Source organism: Gekko japonicus, unplaced genomic scaffold (assembly GCF_001447785.1).
Source record: "Gekko japonicus isolate JY-2015 unplaced genomic scaffold, Gekko_japonicus_V1.1 scaffold3754, whole genome shotgun sequence".
Classification (NCBI taxonomy): domain Eukaryota; kingdom Metazoa; phylum Chordata; class Lepidosauria; order Squamata; family Gekkonidae; genus Gekko; species Gekko japonicus.
Window position 1 is genome coordinate 102,901 of NW_015159822.1, and position 5,672 is coordinate 108,572.

Sequence of the window (5,672 nt, forward strand, 5' to 3'; positions counted from 1 at the left end):
GTGTGAAATTCAGATGTCAATCAAATCCCTGTTGGTGCCTAGAGAACAGGAGTGGGCCCAGGTTTTGTAACTTATTCCACAGATCGGAGACTGACTTTTTATAAAGAAAACTATACATTCTTCATTTATTTGGGAGAGGGAAAACCAGGGTGTATCCCACAGACAGGAGGGGGGAAAGGATACTGGATGAGTATCACCCACCTTCTCCCATGTTGTTAAAAGATGGTTTGGAGCAGGGCTATTTTTGGGCAGGAACGCACAGGAACGGAGTTCCGGCTGGCTCCTGAGTTGGCCACACCCAGCAGGAGATCATTAGCATAACAGGCCACACCCAACAGCAGAAACTCATTAGGATTGGCTACATTAGGGGTGTGTGGCCTAACATGCAAAGGAGTTCCTGCTACAAAAAAAGGCCCTGGGTTTTGACAACAAACAAGGTAAACAGAATAAGAAGCAAAAGGTGGGTGTGGCTGGATGAGCACACTTCTGGTGACATGGGGTGTGTGGCCTAATATGCCAATGAGCTGCACTATCAGGGGTGTGGCCTAATATGCTAATGAGTTCCTGCTGGGCTTTTTCTACAAAAAAGAGCCCTGGTTTGGAGGTATAAATGTAAAAAACTAAGGGAAGTGTGGGAGCTAGGGTTGCCAGATCCAGGTTCTGAAACTCCCGGAGATTTGGGGATGGAGCCCGGGGAGGGCAGGGATCTCAGTGGGACGCAGTGGGGCACAGTGCCATGGAGTCCACCCTCCTAAGCATCCCTTCGCTCCAGGGGGAGCTGGTCTCTCTCTGGTCTGAAGATGAGGTGTCATTCCATTCTGGGGGGTCCTCAGGTCCCACCTGGAACCTGGCATCTCTACTGGGAGCCTCTAACCAAAATTAGGGGACTGATACTTCATATCTGCCCAGCAGTGTTCCCTCTAAGCTGAGTGAGTGTGAGCCAGCTCACAGTTTTTTAGCCTCCGGCTCACACATTTTTGCCTTCGGTCAGGAAGGAGGGCTCCAGAGCAAACTAATCCATGCAGTAGCCAAAACGGTCACTCACGACTTTAATGCTAGGAGCTCACAAAGTAGAATTTTTGCTCACAGGACTCCACAGCTTAGAGGGAACATAAGAACATAAGAGACGCCAATGTTGGATCAGGCCAAAGGCCCATCCAGTCCAACACTCTGTGTCACACAGTGGCCAAAGATACCAGTGCCATCAGGAGGTCCAGCAGTGGGGCCAGGACATTAGAAGCCCTCCCACTGCTGACCCCCCCCCCAAGCACCAAGAAGACGGAGCATCCCTTGCCCCAGACCGAGAGTCCCTATCTATACCTTGTGGCTAATAGCCACTGATGGACCTCTGCTCCAGATGCTTATCTAATTCCCACTTGAAGCCGTCCATGCTTGTAGCCGCCGCCACCACTTCCTGTGGCACCACTTTGCTGCCCAGTATTATATGAGTGAAGAGGGTCATGGCTCAGTGGCAGGGCCTCTGCTTGGCATGCAGAAGATCCCAAGTTCAATCCCCAGTGTCTATATTTCAGACCAGAATATATTTTTCAGGAATATATTTTGCAATTGGGCATGGTACTTCAAATTGTTACTTAAGCACGATTTTTGTCTTCTTCCTTAACAGCTCTCCTGTTTTGGTCCTCTATCTACTTGTGGATTGCCTTTTTATTGTAATAGGAGCCTATTTGTTTCTTATATTGCTTGACCTCTGAAGAAGGCCCAATTGGGTCAAAACGTGTTAGGTCACTATTGTTTTCCTTTGGGCAGATGTCACTTTTTACTATATTACGAGGCTTTTGCTGGGCCCTGATATGTTTTTAAATGTCTCTGTAATAAATACGTGTGTTTATGTGTAATTAATTTACAACTGTTCTTGGCTATTGGCCCGGTATTTATTTTCCTGTTTACCTTTTAGGTTCTTGATTCGGATTTGTGGGGTTGTTTCCCCCCTCCTTTTTTTATCTTCCACGGGGTTGCCAGACCCCCGGTATGGGTGGGGGTTCCCCCGACGTTTTGGGCTTCTGCGCACCACCGGCCCATGGGGGAAGCCCCGCCCCCCAAATCGGGATGTCGCACAGTGACGTCCCCAACGTGATGACATCGTGCCAAAAAAAACCATAGTGTTTCCCCCAAAATGCAGAGCATTGCCGCACAACGTCCCCGACATGATGACACTATTCGTTTCTTATATTGCTTGACCTCTGAAGAAGGCCCAATTGGGTCAAAACGTGTTAGGTCACTATTGTTTTCCTTTGGGCAGATGTCACTTTTTACTATATTACGAGGCTTTTGCTGGGCCCTGATATGTTTTTAAATGTCTCTGTAATAAATACGTGTGTTTATGTGTAATTAATTTACAACTGTTCTTGGCTATTGGCCCGGTATTTATTTTCCTGTTTACCTTTTAGGTTCTTGATTCGGATTTGTGGGGTTGTTTCCCCCCTCCTTTTTTTATCTTCCACGGGGTTGCCAGACCCCCGGTATGGGTGGGGGTTCCCCCGACGTTTTGGGCTTCTGCGCACCACCGGCCCATGGGGGAAGCCCCGCCCCCCAAATCGGGATGTCGCACAGTGACGTCCCCAACGTGATGACATCGTGCCAAAAAAAACCATAGTGTTTCCCCCAAAATGCAGAGCATTGCCGCACAACGTCCCCGACATGATGACATCACTTCCCACCCCTGGAATCCCCCCCCCCTCAATCCTGGTTTTCCAGAACCGAGTACCAGGGCTTTTTTTTGTAGAAAAAGCACAGCAGGAACTCATTAGCATAATAGGCCACACCCAACAGCAGAAACTCATTAGCATATTGGGCCACACCCCTGACAGCACAGCTCATTAGCACGTTCAGCCACACCCCCCACGTTACCAGAAGTGTGGTCATCCAGCCACACCCACCTTTTGCTTCTTATTCTGTTTACCTTGTTTGTTGTCAAAACCCAGGGCCTTTTTTTGTAGCAGGAACGCCTTTGCATGTTAGGCCACACACCCCTAATGTAGCCAATCCTAATGAGTTCCTGCTGTTGGGTGTGGCCTATTATGCTAATGAGTTCCTGCTGGGCGTGTCCAACTGTGCTAATGAGTTCCTGCTGTGCGTTCCTGCCCAAAAATAGCCCTGCCGAGTACAAAACTCGAAGCACTACTCTTGCTTCTGTGGGAATGGCTGCTGCTTTTGGCAACAAGTGCGTGGGGGGGGGGGGGGCTACGCCTGAATTCCAAAAGGCGAATCCGCCACTTGAAGTACAAGCGTGCAGGGCACCAGTCCCCAACATGATGTCACACCTGCCTGATGTAGGATTGCGGTTGCCAAGTCCTACCTTGGCTGCCGCGGGGGGAGTCCCGGCCCACTCCGGGAGTCCTTTGGTGTGTGCGCTTCGCGTGCGTGCCGCGATGACGTTACCCGGAAGTGACGTCATCGCATTGGGCATGTTGGGGGCGGGACCACTATCATTCGAGGGGAAACCATACAGTTTCCCCTCGAACGATAGAGCGTCCCCCCGCAACGTGCTCGACGTGTCTCTGCGCTCCCGGCACTTTGGGGGTGGGGTTCCCCCTGGCGACCCGATCCAGGCTGGCAGGGAATGGACCCATTGAGCGGGAGTTTCCCCGCCCCCCCGGGGGGGACCTGGCAACCCTAGCGTGATGTCATTGTGTTGGGGACATCCCTGCGCCCTCCAGAGATGCCCCCAAAGTCCCCTGCCAGGAACTAGGAAGTCCAGGCAACCTTACTCCAGCCACAAGCTGGAGGTTGACAACCCGATAGGCCTGGCCCTGATGACTCCACCCTCAGAGGCCAAAACAGCCCTGGAAAGCATCCGCCCCCACCCCCATCTTCAGCTGCCTCCTAGAAATCAAAAGTGATTTCGTGTGGGGCTGCCACCCATAAGGCCCTCCCTCGTGTACCCACCACATGAGCCTCTTTGACTGATGGGCCAATCAGAAGGGCCTCTCCCCTGCGATCTTAATTCCTGGGCAAAAAGGTATGGAAGAAGATGGGCCTTCAGATCCCCTGCTCCCAAACCAGGCAGGGCTTTAATATCAATGAGCTTCCAAAACGGCGGCACGGTACAGTCTAGCCCAGGGCTATTTTTGGGCCGGAACGCACAGGAACGGAGTTCCGGCTGGCTCCCAAGTTGGACACGCCCAGCAGGAACTCATTAGCATAATAGGCCACACCCAATAGCAGAAACACATTAGGACTGGCTACATTAGGGGTGTGTGGCCTAACATGCAAAGGAGTTCCTGCTACAAAAAACGGCCCTGGGTTTTGACAACAAACAAGGTAAACAGAATAAGAAGCAAAAGGTCGGTGTGGCTGGATGGCCACACTTCTGGTAACATGGGGGTGCCGCCTAATATGCTAATGAGCTGTGCTGTTGGGGTGTGGCCTGATATGCTCATGAGTTTCTGCTGTTGGGTGTGGCCTATTATGCTAAAGAGTTCCTGCTGGTCTTTTTCTACAAAAAAAGCCCTGGCTCTAGCCTAACACCTAATTCATTCTACTGCACGTGCAAACCAGACCTATAGTGTAGATAATGATTTTCAGCATTACTTCCATCCTCTAACTATTGCTTGCTTAACCCACCCACCCCCGCCCCCCAACAGCTGTCAAGCTGACTTTCTCAGCTGCTTAGATCCCTGGCTTGTGAATTTTCAGTCAGAAATCACTGTGATCCTCTTTGGAGCATTTTAATGGCCTCTACTCCCATAATCCCTTGGCTGTTCAGGGGATCTGTACCGTGCTTTCAGTCTTTAGAACCCTCGATAGATGTTTCCAACTGCGCGGAGATTTCTGTGCGTACAGGAGAGGGGCTTCTCCAGAAACAGGCAGATGAGAAAAGAGCATTGCTCTCAAAAAGAACATTCCTTTCTCACTTGTTTCCTTGTGGGGGTTACCTTATTGTTTAACAAACTCCCACAGGCCCGTAGCCAGGATGTATTTTTTTTAGTTGGGGGGCATATAAATTTCTTAGGGGGCACTGGCTAATCAAATTAAAGGAACACCCAGCCAGTTTGGTGTAGTGGTGAAGTGCACGGACTCTAATCTGGGAGAACCGGGTTTGATTCCCTACTCCTCTACTTGCACCTGCTGGATGACCTTGGCCGAGCCGTAGTTCTGATAAGAGCTGTCCTTGAAAAAGAGCAGTTTCTGTCAAGAGTTCTCTCAGCCCCGCCTACCTCACAGGGTGTCTGTTGTAGGAAGGGGAAGGAGTTTGTAAGCCGCTCTGAGACTCCCTTGGGTAGTGAAGGGTGGGGTATAAATCCAATCTCTCCTTCTTCTTCTTCCTTCCCTGTATCCACCACTGTTCGGGAGCCTTGGACTGGATGGGACGTCGGGGGGCCTAGCCCCGAAACGCCCCACTGTAGCTACAGGGCCTGAGCTCCCATGGCTTCACTGAGTTCACTGAAGGCTGTCCACTGTGTGAACAGTTCACCACTCAATCCTAAACAAGAGTTGCACCCTTCTGAATCTACCAGAGTCAGTAGACTTAAAAGGGTGCAACTCTGTTTAGGACTGCGCTTCAATTAACTATTGGACTGTTAATCGAGCGATCGATGGATTGAACTGTATTTAAACAAATGTGCATCTATTCCCAAAATCTCAGTATAGGGGCTTTTTAAACTTAATAAAGAAGGGAGGGGGGGATAGAATTTTTAGAAACAAAAGCTACT